General features: G+C 36.3%; 13 non-coding genes across 13 annotated transcripts; all 13 read right to left on the reverse strand.

Moving 5' to 3' along the window:
* Positions 1–962: 962 nt before the first annotated feature.
* TRNAE-UUC (transfer RNA glutamic acid (anticodon UUC)) lies at positions 963–1,034 on the reverse strand. Its single transcript has one exon. It is a non-coding gene; the product is annotated as a tRNA-Glu (tRNA).
* Positions 1,035–1,489: 455 nt separating this feature from the next.
* TRNAD-GUC (transfer RNA aspartic acid (anticodon GUC)) lies at positions 1,490–1,561 on the reverse strand. Its single transcript has one exon. It is a non-coding gene; the product is annotated as a tRNA-Asp (tRNA).
* A 2,163-nt stretch (positions 1,562–3,724) lies between these two features.
* On the reverse strand, positions 3,725–3,796 carry TRNAE-UUC (transfer RNA glutamic acid (anticodon UUC)). Its single transcript has one exon. It is a non-coding gene; the product is annotated as a tRNA-Glu (tRNA).
* A 455-nt stretch (positions 3,797–4,251) lies between these two features.
* TRNAD-GUC (transfer RNA aspartic acid (anticodon GUC)) lies at positions 4,252–4,323 on the reverse strand. Its single transcript has one exon. It is a non-coding gene; the product is annotated as a tRNA-Asp (tRNA).
* Positions 4,324–6,486: 2,163 nt separating this feature from the next.
* TRNAE-UUC (transfer RNA glutamic acid (anticodon UUC)) lies at positions 6,487–6,558 on the reverse strand. The gene has a single exon. It is a non-coding gene; the product is annotated as a tRNA-Glu (tRNA).
* A 454-nt stretch (positions 6,559–7,012) lies between these two features.
* On the reverse strand, positions 7,013–7,084 carry TRNAD-GUC (transfer RNA aspartic acid (anticodon GUC)). Its single transcript has one exon. It is a non-coding gene; the product is annotated as a tRNA-Asp (tRNA).
* Positions 7,085–9,247: 2,163 nt separating this feature from the next.
* On the reverse strand, positions 9,248–9,319 carry TRNAE-UUC (transfer RNA glutamic acid (anticodon UUC)). Its single transcript has one exon. It is a non-coding gene; the product is annotated as a tRNA-Glu (tRNA).
* A 454-nt stretch (positions 9,320–9,773) lies between these two features.
* On the reverse strand, positions 9,774–9,845 carry TRNAD-GUC (transfer RNA aspartic acid (anticodon GUC)). The gene has a single exon. It is a non-coding gene; the product is annotated as a tRNA-Asp (tRNA).
* A 2,162-nt stretch (positions 9,846–12,007) lies between these two features.
* TRNAE-UUC (transfer RNA glutamic acid (anticodon UUC)) lies at positions 12,008–12,079 on the reverse strand. Its single transcript has one exon. It is a non-coding gene; the product is annotated as a tRNA-Glu (tRNA).
* Positions 12,080–12,534: 455 nt separating this feature from the next.
* TRNAD-GUC (transfer RNA aspartic acid (anticodon GUC)) lies at positions 12,535–12,606 on the reverse strand. The gene has a single exon. It is a non-coding gene; the product is annotated as a tRNA-Asp (tRNA).
* A 2,162-nt stretch (positions 12,607–14,768) lies between these two features.
* On the reverse strand, positions 14,769–14,840 carry TRNAE-UUC (transfer RNA glutamic acid (anticodon UUC)). Its single transcript has one exon. It is a non-coding gene; the product is annotated as a tRNA-Glu (tRNA).
* Positions 14,841–15,295: 455 nt separating this feature from the next.
* TRNAD-GUC (transfer RNA aspartic acid (anticodon GUC)) lies at positions 15,296–15,367 on the reverse strand. Its single transcript has one exon. It is a non-coding gene; the product is annotated as a tRNA-Asp (tRNA).
* A 2,162-nt stretch (positions 15,368–17,529) lies between these two features.
* On the reverse strand, positions 17,530–17,601 carry TRNAE-UUC (transfer RNA glutamic acid (anticodon UUC)). Its single transcript has one exon. It is a non-coding gene; the product is annotated as a tRNA-Glu (tRNA).
* Positions 17,602–17,738: the final 137 nt, after the last annotated feature.

Consider the following 17,738-nt stretch of genomic DNA (forward strand, 5'->3'; position numbering starts at 1 on the left):
CATGAAGGGTGAGAAAAAGGCAATGCCGTTTCGCAGCTTTCCTTTCATCACCGCATTTTATGATCTGGAAATTAAAAGTTCGTAGTGTTTTGTAAGCGAAATTTTATCAGTTAATCACGAAGAATTGGAAACAAGTTTTGAGAGAAATATTTAAAGCGATAAGTTGAGGGATGTATGTAAGTGTCGTAATCAACAACACTTAACGGTAAGTGAATATCATATAGAAAGTAAGTCTTAGTTATTAAGAAAAAATCATTCTCGAATAGTATGGTAGATTTTAAGTTGTTTGAATTTAGCGATCGTTTCACTAGCAAAGCAATATGTGACATGAACCTCCAGGTCAAGCCAGTGAGAACCAAACCCATTTTCCCACGCTAACGGCACATAGGCCTAGTAAGGAGAAAGCTCGCTAATAATATAATGTTGTCTCCTGATTGAAATATATATGTTTAACAATCTAACTGGTTTTGTCCTTCAAAACATGAATAGAATTGCAACAATTATGTCCATGAAATAGAATCTCTGAGCTTTCATATTGCTCAAATGAAGATGGCGTATTGGTTATGCGGGAGAAACAATGAGTATTTAGAAAATGTAATTGTTTGAAAGTGATGTGATAAAATTAATGTCATGTATTTGTCAATGCGTGATGTTTCAAGAGTTTGGTTGTCTTAAACGAAGCAAAATTCTTGCAATCATTTCTTCTGAGTAAACGGCCTACATAGTAAATATTGAGCTTGTATGATAGTCAAGGATCGGTTGTGGTTAACTGTTTATATTAAGTGTAGGTCCTTTGTTTGCAAAGGTTGGTGTTTCAAAATTCAATACCAACGTGAATTATATACAAAGTGTTTTACAGTTTATTTTGCGTCAAGTTACTGCTGGTGTGGCATGTCGTAGAAAGCAGATTAAGTTGTCCGATATTTTCTTGTAGGGAATGAAATAAGTGTAGTATAAAAAGGTTCCCATGCCGGGAATCGAACCCGGGCCTCCTGGGTGAAAGCCAGGTATCCTAGCCACTAGACCACATGGGATTGCTCTTTTTCTTTTTTCCGTCGTCCAAGGTGTAGGCTACTTCTTGCATTTCATGAGAGTCCAGTTCAATTATTAACCCAGGTAAATATAGATCATAATATTCCATATACAAAGTTAACATTGTGATTAGCATCCTTAATATTGTGTTCAACTTGTAGCTGATTTGTTTGTTCCTTTGTGAATTTTGCTGATAATTGTAAGAGATATTGCTATATTATTTTGATGCATGCAACTTGATTTTCTGGTTTGTTTTCAACAAAATCTGAAACACCGTAGTGCGTAAATTTCATTACGTTCCAGAAATACGAGTGGAGGTGTGCGAAATTAGATTCCAACTGTGGGAAAGTTATCAGTCACTGCTGCAAATCTAGTAGCTCTCAGTCATATGGTGGATTTTAGTCAGCAAGTATTTGCTGAACATAGGTTCGTTTCATAAATCAACAAAATTTCTTTTCTCCCCGACGGGGAATCGAACCCCGGTCTCCCGCGTGACAGGCGGGGATACTAACCACTATACTACCGAGGACCACACATCGTTTGGCAAAATATTTAGTTAACAAATTATTCATTTCTGGCCTTCACTTTCGGTTTGTTGTTTCATCGTATTCTTTCCTCATTTCAACGAGCATCAATATAGAGTGCAGCAGGGAGATATTTTAAATCGTTACGTTGTACGATATATAAAGCTGAACTAAAAATTTGTCATAAAATCCAGCGATCCTTTCAGCATAGCCAATCGTCTATCATCTTACTATTTCGAAGATTCTCCATTTTGAAAGAGTGGTCCTTATCCGTTTGGGGTCACAGTTTCTGCACCTTTCAACTTTCCATTCATTACCTTTCTAAATTCAAATAAATGATTAATTTCGTGTTCTATTTTCACAGTTCGGTTGCTCTTGTAACTGACTTTTTTCCACAAAACCAATCAATATTTCCTATTTCATCATATGGTTGGCAAGTACGCGAACGGAGCCTTCCGAATACGATGGTCAGCTGAGTCACGATTGCAGCTGTGGCCACCAGGCGGCAGTACAAGAGATCCATGTGTTCTTCTGTAAGCCCAAATAGAACTGATTCTTATTTGTGTGGTGTTCTTCAGTGAGTAAAGACATATGAGGGAATAGTGTTGTGGAAGATTGAATTAGTGAAGACGAGCGAAATTTATCATTAGTGAGGAAGTCGAACGGAATCGCCGTATGTAAAGTACAGTAACAAACCCGTCAAGACAGAACTGGCCAGTATAACAAACCCACTTTTATTCTTCATCTTATGATAAGATCCCTCAGTTGTTTGTGGTTTCTCGTATACTGTAAATAGACTTTGCTTAGAATATTATTTCATATAAACATTTCTCTCATTATAATGTTCGTTTTAGTTTGCTAATCCTTGCGATTGTATTTAACGAAATACAACCGTAATTACCTTTCACTGTTGAGAAACGTTTCTCCTTCCTATTCGCAATAATACAACGTTTACCTTTCCTTTACTCTTATAAGTCGAGGCTAAGCTCAAATTAGACAAATGGGCTGCGTTTTCAGGGTTTCAGAACAAGAACAAAGTAAGCAAGAAAAGACACCGTAATAGTAGTTGAAGAAAGTGAATCAACAATATTGTTGTGACAGAATATTAGTCAACTTTAATAGTAATTAATGTTTTGAGCACTAAAGTCATAAAGTTGTGTAGCGCTAAAAAGATTAGAAATAGAGACAAAGAGGAAATATTTTTTCCATGAAGGGTGAGAAAAAGGCAATGCCGTTTCGCAGCTTTCCTTTCATCACCGCATTTTATGATCTGGAAATTAAAAGTTCGTAGTGTTTTGTAAGCGAAATTTTATCAGTTAATCACGAAGAATTGGAAACAAGTTTTGAGAGAAATATTTAAAGCGATAAGTTGAGGGATGTATGTAAGTGTCGTAATCAACAACACTTAACGGTAAGTGAATATCATATAGAAAGTAAGTCTTAGTTATTAAGAAAAAATCATTCTCGAATAGTATGGTAGATTTTAAGTTGTTTGAATTTAGCGATCGTTTCACTAGCAAAGCAATATGTGACATGAACCTCCAGGTCAAGCCAGTGAGAACCAAAAGCATTTTCCCACGCTAACGGCACATAGGCCTAGTAAGGAGAAAGCTCGCTAATAATATAATGTTGTCTCCTGATTGAAATATATATGTTTAACAATCTAACTGGTTTTGTCCTTCAAAACATGAATAGAATTGCAACAATTATGTCCATGAAATAGAATCTCTGAGCTTTCATATTGCTCAAATGAAGATGGCGTATTGGTTATGCGGGAGAAACAATGAGTATTTAGAAAATGTAATTGTTTGAAAGTGATGTGATAAAATTAATGTCATGTATTTGTCAATGCGTGATGTTTCAAGAGTTTGGTTGTCTTAAACGAAGCAAAATTCTTGCAATCATTTCTTCTGAGTAAACGGCCTACATAGTAAATATTGAGCTTGTATGATAGTCAAGGATCGGTTGTGGTTAACTGTTTATATTAAGTGTAGGTCCTTTGTTTGCAAAGGTTGGTGTTTCAAAATTCAATACCAACGTGAATTATATACAAAGTGTTTTACAGTTTATTTTGCGTCAAGTTACTGCTGGTGTGGCATGTCGTAGAAAGCAGATTAAGTTGTCCGATATTTTCTTGTAGGGAACGAAATAAGTGTAGTATAAAAAGGTTCCCATGCCGGGAATCGAACCCGGGCCTCCTGGGTGAAAGCCAGGTATCCTAGCCACTAGACCACATGGGATTGCTCTTTTCCTTTTTTCCGTCGTCCAAGGTGTAGGCTACTTCTTGCATTTCATGAGAGTCCAGTTCAATTATTAACCCAGGTAAATATAGATCATAATATTCCATATACAAAGTTAACATTGTGATTAGCATCCTTAATATTGTGTTCAACTTGTAGCTGATTTGTTTGTTCCTTTGTGAATTTTGCTGATAATTGTAAGAGATATTGCTATATTATTTTGATGCATGCAACTTGATTTTCTGGTTTGTTTTCAACAAAATCTGAAACACCGTAGTGCGTAAATTTCATTACGTTCCAGAAATACGAGTGGAGGTGTGCGAAATTAGATTCCAACTGTGGGAAAGTTATCAGTCACTGCTGCAAATCTAGTAGCTCTCAGTCATATGGTGGATTTTAGTCAGCAAGTTTTTGCTGAACATAGGTTCGTTTCATAAATCAACAAAATTTCTTTTCTCCCCGACGGGGAATCGAACCCCGGTCTCCCGCGTGACAGGCGGGGATACTAACCACTATACTACCGAGGACCACACATCGTTTGGCAAAATATTTAGTTAACAAATTATTCATTTCTGGCCTTCACTTTCGGTTTGTTGTTTCATCGTATTCTTTCCTCATTTCAACGAGCATCAATATAGAGTGCAGCAGGGAGATATTTTAAATCGTTACGTTGTACGATATATAAAGCTGAACTAAAAATTTGTCATAAAATCCAGCGATCCTTTCAGCATAGCCAATCGTCTATCATCTTACTATTTCGAAGATTCTCCATTTTGAAAGAGTGGTCCTTATCCGTTTGGGGTCACAGTTTCTGCACCTTTCAACTTTCCATTCATTACCTTTCTAAATTCAAATAAATGATTAATTTCGTGTTCTATTTTCACAGTTCGGTTGCTCTTGTAACTGACTTTTTTCCACAAAACCAATCAATATTTCCTATTTCATCATATGGTTGGCAAGTACGCGAACGGAGCCTTCCGAATACGATGGTCAGCTGAGTCACGATATCAGCTGTGGCCACCAGGCGGCAGTACAAGAGATCCATGTGTTCTTCTGTAAGCCCAAATAGAACTGATTCTTATTTGTGTGGTGTTCTTCAGTGAGTAAAGACATATGAGGGAATAGTGTTGTGGAAGATTGAATTAGTGAAGACGAGCGAAATTTATCATTAGTGAGGAAGTCGAACGGAATCGCCGTATGTAAAGTACAGTAACAAACCCGTCAAGACAGAACTGGCCAGTATAACAAACCCACTTTTATTCTTCATCTTATGATAAGATCCCTCAGTTGTTTGTGGTTTCTCGTATACTGTAAATAGACTTTGCTTAGAATATTATTTCATATAAACATTTCTCTCATTATAATGTTCGTTTTAGTTTGCTAATCCTTGCGATTGTATTTAACGAAATACAACCGTAATTACCTTTCACTGTTGAGAAACGTTTCTCCTTCCTATTCGCAATAATACAACGTTTACCTTTCCTTTACTCTTATAAGTCGAGGCTAAGCTCAAATTAGACAAATGGGCTGCGTTTTCAGGGTTTCAGAACAAGAACAAAGTAAGCAAGAAAAGACACCGTAATAGTAGTTGAAGAAAGTGAATCAACAATATTGTTGTGACAGAATATTAGTCAACTTTAATAGTAATTAATGTTTTGAGCACTAAAGTCATAAAGTTGTGTAGCGCTAAAAAGATTAGAAATAGAGACAAAGAGGAAATATTTTTTCCATGAAGGGTGAGAAAAAGGCAATGCCGTTTCGCAGCTTTCCTTTCATCACCGCATTTTATGATCTGGAAATTAAAAGTTCGTAGTGTTTTGTAAGCGAAATTTTATCAGTTAATCACGAAGAATTGGAAACAAGTTTTGAGAGAAATATTTAAAGCGATAAGTTGAGGGATGTATGTAAGTGTCGTAATCAACAACACTTAACGGTAAGTGAATATCATATAGAAAGTAAGTCTTAGTTATTAAGAAAAAATCATTCTCGAATAGTATGGTAGATTTTAAGTTGTTTGAATTTAGCGATCGTTTCACTAGCAAAGCAATATGTGACATGAACCTCCAGGTCAAGCCAGTGAGAACCAAACCCATTTTCCCACGCTAACGGCACATAGGCCTAGTAAGGAGAAAGCTCGCTAATAATATAATGTTGTCTCCTGATTGAAATATATATGTTTAACAATCTAACTGGTTTTGTCCTTCAAAACATGAATAGAATTGCAACAATTATGTCCATGAAATAGAATCTCTGAGCTTTCATATTGCTCAAATGAAGATGGCGTATTGGTTATGCGGGAGAAACAATGAGTATTTAGAAAATGTAATTGTTTGAAAGTGATGTGATAAAATTAATGTCATGTATTTGTCAATGCGTGATGTTTCAAGAGTTTGGTTGTCTTAAACGAAGCAAAATTCTTGCAATCATTTCTTCTGAGTAAACGGCCTACATAGTAAATATTGAGCTTGTATGATAGTCAAGGATCGGTTGTGGTTAACTGTTTATATTAAGTGTAGGTCCTTTGTTTGCAAAGGTTGGTGTTTCAAAATTCAATACCAACGTGAATTATATACAAAGTGTTTTACAGTTTATTTTGCGTCAAGTTACTGCTGGTGTGGCATGTCGTAGAAAGCAGATTAAGTTGTCCGATATTTTCTTGTAGGGAACGAAATAAGTGTAGTATAAAAAGGTTCCCATGCCGGGAATCGAACCCGGGCCTCCTGGGTGAAAGCCAGGTATCCTAGCCACTAGACCACATGGGATTGCTCTTTTTCTTTTTTCCGTCGTCCAAGGTGTAGGCTACTTCTTGCATTTCATGAGAGTCCAGTTCAATTATTAACCCAGGTAAATATAGATCATAATATTCCATATACAAAGTTAACATTGTGATTAGCATCCTTAATATTGTGTTCAACTTGTAGCTGATTTGTTTGTTCCTTTGTGAATTTTGCTGATAATTGTAAGAGATATTGCTATATTATTTTGATGCATGCAACTTGATTTTCTGGTTGTTTTCAACAAAATCTGAAACACCGTAGTGCGTAAATTTCATTACGTTCCAGAAATACGAGTGGAGGTGTGCGAAATTAGATTCCAACTGTGGGAAAGTTATCAGTCACTGCTGCAAATCTAGTAGCTCTCAGTCATATGGTGGATTTTAGTCAGCAAGTATTTGCTGAACATAGGTTCGTTTCATAAATCAACAAAATTTCTTTTCTCCCCGACGGGGAATCGAACCCCGGTCTCCCGCGTGACAGGCGGGGATACTAACCACTATACTACCGAGGACCACACATCGTTTGGCAAAATATTTAGTTAACAAATTATTCATTTCTGGCCTTCACTTTCGGTTTGTTGTTTCATCGTATTCTTTCCTCATTTCAACGAGCATCAATATAGAGTGCAGCAGGGAGATATTTTAAATCGTTACGTTGTACGATATATAAAGCTGAACTAAAAATTTGTCATAAAATCCAGCGATCCTTTCAGCATAGCCAATCGTCTATCATCTTACTATTTCGAAGATTCTCCATTTTGAAAGAGTGGTCCTTATCCGTTTGGGGTCACAGTTTCTGCACCTTTCAACTTTCCATTCATTACCTTTCTAAATTCAAATAAATGATTAATTTCGTGTTCTATTTTCACAGTTCGGTTGCTCTTGTAACTGACTTTTTTCCACAAAACCAATCAATATTTCCTATTTCATCATATGGTTGGCAAGTACGCGAACGGAGCCTTCCGAATACGATGGTCAGCTGAGTCACGATATCAGCTGTGGCCACCAGGCGGCAGTACAAGAGATCCATGTGTTCTTCTGTAAGCCCAAATAGAACTGATTCTTATTTGTGTGGTGTTCTTCAGTGAGTAAAGACATATGAGGGAATAGTGTTGTGGAAGATTGAATTAGTGAAGACGAGCGAAATTTATCATTGGTGAGGAAGTCGAACGGAATCGCCGTATGTAAAGTACAGTAACAAACCCGTCAAGACAGAACTGGCCAGTATAACAAACCCACTTTTATTCTTCATCTTATGATAAGATCCCTCAGTTGTTTGTGGTTTCTCGTATACTGTAAATAGACTTTGCTTAGAATATTATTTCATATAAACATTTCTCTCATTATAATGTTCGTTTTAGTTTGCTAATCCTTGCGATTGTATTTAACGAAATACAACCGTAATTACCTTTCACTGTTGAGAAACGTTTCTCCTTCCTATTCGCAATAATACAACGTTTACCTTTCCTTTACTCTTATAAGTCGAGGCTAAGCTCAAATTAGACAAATGGGCTGCGTTTTCAGGGTTTCAGAACAAGAACAAAGTAAGCAAGAAAAGACACCGTAATAGTAGTTGAAGAAAGTGAATCAACAATATTGTTGTGACAGAATATTAGTCAACTTTAATAGTAATTAATGTTTTGAGCACTAAAGTCATAAAGTTGTGTAGCGCTAAAAAGATTAGAAATAGAGACAAAGAGGAAATATTTTTTCCATGAAGGGTGAGAAAAAGGCAATGCCGTTTCGCAGCTTTCCTTTCATCACCGCATTTTATGATCTGGAAATTAAAAGTTCGTAGTGTTTTGTAAGCGAAATTTTATCAGTTAATCACGAAGAATTGGAAACAAGTTTTGAGAGAAATATTTAAAGCGATAAGTTGAGGGATGTATGTAAGTGTCGTAATCAACAACACTTAACGGTAAGTGAATATCATATAGAAAGTAAGTCTTAGTTATTAAGAAAAAATCATTCTCGAATAGTATGGTAGATTTTAAGTTGTTTGAATTTAGCGATCGTTTCACTAGCAAAGCAATATGTGACATGAACCTCCAGGTCAAGCCAGTGAGAACCAAACCCATTTTCCCACGCTAACGGCACATAGGCCTAGTAAGGAGAAAGCTCGCTAATAATATAATGTTGTCTCCTGATTGAAATATATATGTTTAACAATCTAACTGGTTTTGTCCTTCAAAACATGAATAGAATTGCAACAATTATGTCCATGAAATAGAATCTCTGAGCTTTCATATTGCTCAAATGAAGATGGCGTATTGGTTATGCGGGAGAAACAATGAGTATTTAGAAAATGTAATTGTTTGAAAGTGATGTGATAAAATTAATGTCATGTATTTGTCAATGCGTGATGTTTCAAGAGTTTGGTTGTCTTAAACGAAGCAAAATTCTTGCAATCATTTCTTCTGAGTAAACGGCCTACATAGTAAATATTGAGCTTGTATGATAGTCAAGGATCGGTTGTGGTTAACTGTTTATATTAAGTGTAGGTCCTTTGTTTGCAAAGGTTGGTGTTTCAAAATTCAATACCAACGTGAATTATATACAAAGTGTTTTACAGTTTATTTTGCGTCAAGTTACTGCTGGTGTGGCATGTCGTAGAAAGCAGATTAAGTTGTCCGATATTTTCTTGTAGGGAACGAAATAAGTGTAGTATAAAAAGGTTCCCATGCCGGGAATCGAACCCGGGCCTCCTGGGTGAAAGCCAGGTATCCTAGCCACTAGACCACATGGGATTGCTCTTTTTCTTTTTTCCGTCGTCCAAGGTGTAGGCTACTTCTTGCATTTCATGAGAGTCCAGTTCAATTATTAACCCAGGTAAATATAGATCATAATATTCCATATACAAAGTTAACATTGTGATTAGCATCCTTAATATTGTGTTCAACTTGTAGCTGATTTGTTTGTTCCTTTGTGAATTTTGCTGATAATTGTAAGAGATATTGCTATATTATTTTGATGCATGCAACTTGATTTTCTGGTTTGTTTTCAACAAAATCTGAAACACCGTAGTGCGTAAATTTCATTACGTTCCAGAAATACGAGTGGAGGTGTGCGAAATTAGATTCCAACTGTGGGGAATTATCAGTCACTGCTGCAAATCTAGTAGCTCTCAGTCATATGGTGGATTTTAGTCAGCAAGTATTTGCTGAACATAGGTTCGTTTCATAAATCAACAAAATTTCTTTTCTCCCCGGCGGGGAATCGAACCCCGGTCTCCCGCGTGACAGGCGGGGATACTAACCACTATACTACCGAGGACCACACATCGTTTGGCAAAATATTTAGTTAACAAATTATTCATTTCTGGCCTTCACTTTCGGTTTGTTGTTTCATCGTATTCTTTCCTCATTTCAACGAGCATCAATATAGAGTGCAGCAGGGAGATATTTTAAATCGTTACGTTGTACGATATATAAACTGAACTAAAAATTTGTCATAAAATCCAGCGATCCTTTCAGCATAGCCAATCGTCTATCATCTTACTATTTCGAAGATTCTCCATTTTGAAAGAGTGGTCCTTATCCGTTTGGGGTCACAGTTTCTGCACCTTTCAACTTTCCATTCATTACCTTTCTAAATTCAAATAAATGATTAATTTCGTGTTCTATTTTCACAGTTCGGTTGCTCTTGTAACTGACTTTTTTCCACAAAACCAATCAATATTTCCTATTTCATCATATGGTTGGCAAGTACGCGAACGGAGCCTTCCGAATACGATGGTCAGCTGAGTCACGATATCAGCTGTGGCCACCAGGCGGCAGTACAAGAGATCCATGTGTTCTTCTGTAAGCCCAAATAGAACTGATTCTTATTTGTGTGGTGTTCTTCAGTGAGTAAAGACATATGAGGGAATAGTGTTGTGGAAGATTGAATTAGTGAAGACGAGCGAAATTTATCATTAGTGAGGAAGTCGAACGGAATCGCCGTATGTAAAGTACAGTAACAAACCCGTCAAGACAGAACTGGCCAGTATAACAAACCCACTTTTATTCTTCATCTTATGATAAGATCCCTCAGTTGTTTGTGGTTTCTCGTATACTGTAAATAGACTTTGCTTAGAATATTATTTCATATAAACATTTCTCTCATTATAATGTTCGTTTTAGTTTGCTAATCCTTGCGATTGTATTTAACGAAATACAACCGTAATTACCTTTCACTGTTGAGAAACGTTTCTCCTTCCTATTCGCAATAATACAACGTTTACCTTTCCTTTACTCTTATAAGTCGAGGCTAAGCTCAAATTAGACAAATGGGCTGCGTTTTCAGGGTTTCAGAACAAGAACAAAGTAAGCAAGAAAAGACACCGTAATAGTAGTTGAAGAAAGTGAATCAACAATATTGTTGTGACAGAATATTAGTCAACTTTAATAGTAATTAATGTTTTGAGCACTAAAGTCATAAAGTTGTGTAGCGCTAAAAAGATTAGAAATAGAGACAAAGAGGAAATATTTTTTCCATGAAGGGTGAGAAAAAGGCAATGCCGTTTCGCAGCTTTCCTTTCATCACCGCATTTTATGATCTGGAAATTAAAAGTTCGTAGTGTTTTGTAAGCGAAATTTTATCAGTTAATCACGAAGAATTGGAAACAAGTTTTGAGAGAAATATTTAAAGCGATAAGTTGAGGGATGTATGTAAGTGTCGTAATCAACAACACTTAACGGTAAGTGAATATCATATAGAAAGTAAGTCTTAGTTATTAAGAAAAAATCATTCTCGAATAGTATGGTAGATTTTAAGTTGTTTGAATTTAGCGATCGTTTCACTAGCAAAGCAATATGTGACATGAACCTCCAGGTCAAGCCAGTGAGAACCAAACCCATTTTCCCACGCTAACGGCACATAGGCCTAGTAAGGAGAAAGCTCGCTAATAATATAATGTTGTCTCCTGATTGAAATATATATGTTTAACAATCTAACTGGTTTTGTCCTTCAAAACATGAATAGAATTGCAACAATTATGTCCATGAAATAGAATCTCTGAGCTTTCATATTGCTCAAATGAAGATGGCGTATTGGTTATGCGGGAGAAACAATGAGTATTTAGAAAATGTAATTGTTTGAAAGTGATGTGATAAAATTAATGTCATGTATTTGTCAATGCGTGATGTTTCAAGAGTTTGGTTGTCTTAAACGAAGCAAAATTCTTGCAATCATTTCTTCTGAGTAAACGGCCTACATAGTAAATATTGAGCTTGTATGATAGTCAAGGATCGGTTGTGGTTAACTGTTTATATTAAGTGTAGGTCCTTTGTTTGCAAAGGTTGGTGTTTCAAAATTCAATACCAACGTGAATTATATACAAAGTGTTTTACAGTTTATTTTGCGTCAAGTTACTGCTGGTGTGGCATGTCGTAGAAAGCAGATTAAGTTGTCCGATATTTTCTTGTAGGGAACGAAATAAGTGTAGTATAAAAAGGTTCCCATGCCGGGAATCGAACCCGGGCCTCCTGGGTGAAAGCCAGGTATCCTAGCCACTAGACCACATGGGATTGCTCTTTTTCTTTTTTCCGTCGTCCAAGGTGTAGGCTACTTCTTGCATTTCATGAGAGTCCAGTTCAATTATTAACCCAGGTAAATATAGATCATAATATTCCATATACAAAGTTAACATTGTGATTAGCATCCTTAATATTGTGTTCAACTTGTAGCTGATTTGTTTGTTCCTTTGTGAATTTTGCTGATAATTGTAAGAGATATTGCTATATTATTTTGATGCACGCAACTTGATTTTCTGGTTTTGTTTTCAACAAAATCTGAAACACCGTAGTGCGTAAATTTCATTACGTTCCAGAAATACGAGTGGAGGTGTGCGAAATTAGATTCCAACTGTGGGGAATTATCAGTCACTGCTGCAAATCTAGTAGCTCTCAGTCATATGGTGGATTTTAGTCAGCAAGTATTTGCTGAACATAGGTTCGTTTCATAAATCAACAAAATTTCTTTTCTCCCCGGCGGGGAATCGAACCCCGGTCTCCCGCGTGACAGGCGGGGATACTAACCACTATACTACCGAGGACCACACATCGTTCGGCAAAATATTTAGTTAACAAATTATTCATTTCTGGCCTTCACTTTCGGTTTGTTGTTTCATCGTATTCTTTCCTCATTTCAACGAGCATCAATATAGAGTGCAGCAGGGAGATATTTTAAATCGTTACGTTGTACGATATATAAACTGAACTAAAAATTTGTCATAAAATCCAGCGATCCTTTCAGCATAGCCAATCGTCTATCATCTTACTATTTCGAAGATTCTCCATTTTGAAAGAGTGGTCCTTATCCGTTTGGGGTCACAGTTTCTGCACCTTTCAACTTTCCATTCATTACCTTTCTAAATTCAAATAAATGATTAATTTCGTGTTCTATTTTCACAGTTCGGTTGCTCTTGTAACTGACTTTTTTCCACAAAACCAATCAATATTTCCTATTTCATCATATGGTTGGCAAGTACGCGAACGGAGCCTTCCGAATACGATGGTCAGCTGAGTCACGATATCAGCTGTGGCCACCAGGCGGCAGTACAAGAGATCCATGTGTTCTTCTGTAAGCCCAAATAGAACTGATTCTTATTTGTGTGGTGTTCTTCAGTGAGTAAAGACATATGAGGGAATAGTGTTGTGGAAGATTGAATTAGTGAAGACGAGCGAAATTTATCATTAGTGAGGAAGTCGAACGGAATCGCCGTATGTAAAGTACAGTAACAAACCCGTCAAGACAGAACTGGCCAGTATAACAAACCCACTTTTATTCTTCATCTTATGATAAGATCCCTCAGTTGTTTGTGGTTTCTCGTATACTGTAAATAGACTTTGCTTAGAATATTATTTCATATAAACATTTCTCTCATTATAATGTTCGTTTTAGTTTGCTAATCCTTGCGATTGTATTTAACGAAATACAACCGTAATTACCTTTCACTGTTGAGAAACGTTTCTCCTTCCTATTCGCAATAATACAACGTTTACCTTTCCTTTACTCTTATAAGTCGAGGCTAAGCTCAAATTAGACAAATGGGCTGCGTTTTCAGGGTTTCAGAACAAGAACAAAGTAAGCAAGAAAAGACACCGTAATAGTAGTTGAAGAAAGTGAATCAACAATATTGTTGTGACAGAATATTAGTCAACTTTAATAGTAATTAATGTTTTGAGCACTAAAGTCATAAAGTTGTGTAGCGCTAAAAAGATTAGAAATAGAGACAAAGAGGAAATATTTTTTCCATGAAGGGTGAGAAAAAGGCAATGCCGTTTCGCAGCTTTCCTTTCATCACCGCATTTTATGATCTGGAAATTAAAAGTTCGTAGTGTTTTGTAAGCGAAATTTTATCAGTTAATCACGAAGAATTGGAAACAAGTTTTGAGAGAAATATTTAAAGCGATAAGTTGAGGGATGTATGTAAGTGTCGTAATCAACAACACTTAACGGTAAGTGAATATCATATAGAAAGTAAGTCTTAGTTATTAAGAAAAAATCATTCTCGAATAGTATGGTAGATTTTAAGTTGTTTGAATTTAGCGATCGTTTCACTAGCAAAGCAATATGTGACATGAACCTCCAGGTCAAGCCAGTGAGAACCAAACCCATTTTCCCACGCTAACGGCACATAGGCCTAGTAAGGAGAAAGCTCGCTAATAATATAATGTTGTCTCCTGATTGAAATATATATGTTTAACAATCTAACTGGTTTTGTCCTTCAAAACATGAATAGAATTGCAACAATTATGTCCATGAAATAGAATCTCTGAGCTTTCATATTGCTCAAATGAAGATGGCGTATTGGTTATGCGGGAGAAACAATGAGTATTTAGAAAATGTAATTGTTTGAAAGTGATGTGATAAAATTAATGTCATGTATTTGTCAATGCGTGATGTTTCAAGAGTTTGGTTGTCTTAAACGAAGCAAAATTCTTGCAATCATTTCTTCTGAGTAAACGGCCTACATAGTAAATATTGAGCTTGTATGATAGTCAAGGATCGGTTGTGGTTAACTGTTTATATTAAGTGTAGGTCCTTTGTTTGCAAAGGTTGGTGTTTCAAAATTCAATACCAACGTGAATTATATACAAAGTGTTTTACAGTTTATTTTGCGTCAAGTTACTGCTGGTGTGGCATGTCGTAGAAAGCAGATTAAGTTGTCCGATATTTTCTTGTAGGGAACGAAATAAGTGTAGTATAAAAAGGTTCCCATGCCGGGAATCGAACCCGGGCCTCCTGGGTGAAAGCCAGGTATCCTAGCCACTAGACCACATGGGATTGCTCTTTTTCTTTTTTCCGTCGTCCAAGGTGTAGGCTACTTCTTGCATTTCATGAGAGTCCAGTTCAATTATTAACCCAGGTAAATATAGATCATAATATTCCATATACAAAGTTAACATTGTGATTAGCATCCTTAATATTGTGTTCAACTTGTAGCTGATTTGTTTGTTCCTTTGTGAATTTTGCTGATAATTGTAAGAGATATTGCTATATTATTTTGATGCACGCAACTTGATTTTCTGGTTTTGTTTTCAACAAAATCTGAAACACCGTAGTGCGTAAATTTCATTACGTTCCAGAAATACGAGTGGAGGTGTGCGAAATTAGATTCCAACTGTGGGGAATTGTCAGTCACTGCTGCAAATCTAGTAGCTCTCAGTCATATGGTGGATTTTAGTCAGCAAGTATTTGCTGAACATAGGTTCGTTTCATAAATCAACAAAATTTCTTTTCTCCCCGGCGGGGAATCGAACCCCGGTCTCCCGCGTGACAGGCGGGGATACTAACCACTATACTACCGAGGACCACACATCGTTCGGCAAAATATTTAGTTAACAAATTATTCATTTCTGGCCTTCACTTTCGGTTTGTTGTTTCATCGTATTCTTTCCTCATTTCAACGAGCATCAATATAGAGTGCAGCAGGGAGATATTTTAAATCGTTACGTTGTACGATATATAAACTGAACTAAAAATTTGTCATAAAATCCAGCGATCCTTTCAGCATAGCCAATCGTCTATCATCTTACTATTTCGAAGATTCTCCATTTTGAAAGAGTGGTCCTTATCCGTTTGGGGTCACAGTTTCTGCACCTTTCAACTTTCCATTCATTACCTTTCTAAATTCAAATAAATGATTAATTTCGTGTTCTATTTTCACAGTTCGGTTGCTCTTGTAACTGACTTTTTTCCACAAAACCAATCAATATTTCCTATTTCATCATATGGTTGGCAAGTACGCGAACGGAGCCTTCCGAATACGATGGTCAGCTGAGTCACGATATCAGCTGTGGCCACCAGGCGGCAGTACAAGAGATCCATGTGTTCTTCTGTAAGCCCAAATAGAACTGATTCTTATTTGTGTGGTGTTCTTCAGTGAGTAAAGACATATGAGGGAATAGTGTTGTGGAAGATTGAATTAGTGAAGACGAGCGAAATTTATCATTAGTGAGGAAGTCGAACGGAATCGCCGTATGTAAAGTACAGTAACAAACCCGTCAAGACAGAACTGGCCAGTATAACAAACCCACTTTTATTCTTCATCTTATGATAAGATCCCTCAGTTGTTTGTGGTTTCTCGTATACTGTAAATAGACTTTGCTTAGAATATTATTTCATATAAACATTTCTCTCATTATAATGTTCGTTTTAGTTTGCTAATCCTTGCGATTGTATTTAACGAAATACAACCGTAATTACCTTTCACTGTTGAGAAACGTTTCTCCTTCCTATTCGCAATAATACAACGTTTACCTTTCCTTTACTCTTATAAGTCGAGGCTAAGCTCAAATTAGACAAATGGGCTGCGTTTTCAGGGTTTCAGAACAAGAACAAAGTAAGCAAGAAAAGACACCGTAATAGTAGTTGAAGAAAGTGAATCAACAATATTGTTGTGACAGAATATTAGTCAACTTTAATAGTAATTAATGTTTTGAGCACTAAAGTCATAAAGTTGTGTAGCGCTAAAAAGATTAGAAATAGAGACAAAGAGGAAATATTTTTTCCATGAAGGGTGAGAAAAAGGCAATGCCGTTTCGCAGCTTTCCTTTCATCACCGCATTTTATGATCTGGAAATTAAAAGTTCGTAGTGTTTTGTAAGCGAAATTTTATCAGTTAATCACGAAGAATTGGAAACAAGTTTTGAGAGAAATATTTAAACCGATAAGTTGAGGGATGTATGTAAGTGTCGTAATCAACAACACTTAACGGTAAGTGAATATCATATAGAAAGTAAGTCTTAGTTATTAAGAAAAAATCATTCTCGAATAGTATGGTAGATTTTAAGTTGTTTGAATTTAGCGATCGTTTCACTAGCAAAGCAATATGTGACATGAACCTCCAGGTCAAGCCAGTGAGAACCAAACCCATTTTCCCACGCTAACGGCACATAGGCCTAGTAAGGAGAAAGCTCGCTAATAATATAATGTTGTCTCCTGATTGAAATATATATGTTTAACAATCTAACTGGTTTTGTCCTTCAAAACATGAATAGAATTGCAACAATTATGTCCATGAAATAGAATCTCTGAGCTTTCATATTGCTCAAATGAAGATGGCGTATTGGTTATGCGGGAGAAACAATGAGTATTTAGAAAATGTAATTGTTTGAAAGTGATGTGATAAAATTAATGTCATGTATTTGTCAATGCGTGATGTTTCAAGAGTTTGGTTGTCTTAAACGAAGCAAAATTCTTGCAATCATTTCTTCTGAGTAAACGGCCTACATAGTAAATATTGAGCTTGTATGATAGTCAAGGATCGGTTGTGGTTAACTGTTTATATTAAGTGTAGGTCCTTTGTTTGCAAAGGTTGGTGTTTCAAAATTCAATACCAACGTGAATTATATACAAAGTGTTTTACAGTTTATTTTGCGTCAAGTTACTGCTGGTGTGGCATGTCGTAGAAAGCAGATTAAGTTGTCCGATATTTTCTTGTAGGGAATGAAATAAGTGTAGTATAAAAAGGTTCCCATGCCGGGAATCGAACCCGGGCCTCCTGGGTGAAAGCCAGGTATCCTAGCCACTAGACCACATGGGATTGCTCTTTTTCTTTTTTCCGTCGTCCAAGGTGTAGGCTACTTCTTGCATTTCATGAGAGTCCAGTTCAATTATTAACCCAGGTAAATATAGATCATAATATTCCATATACAAAGTTAACATTGTGATTAGCATCCT

This window comes from Thermobia domestica, chromosome 10 (assembly GCF_964235325.1).
Source record: "Thermobia domestica chromosome 10, izTheDome1.hap1.1, whole genome shotgun sequence".
Lineage (NCBI taxonomy): Eukaryota > Metazoa > Arthropoda > Insecta > Zygentoma > Lepismatidae > Thermobia > Thermobia domestica.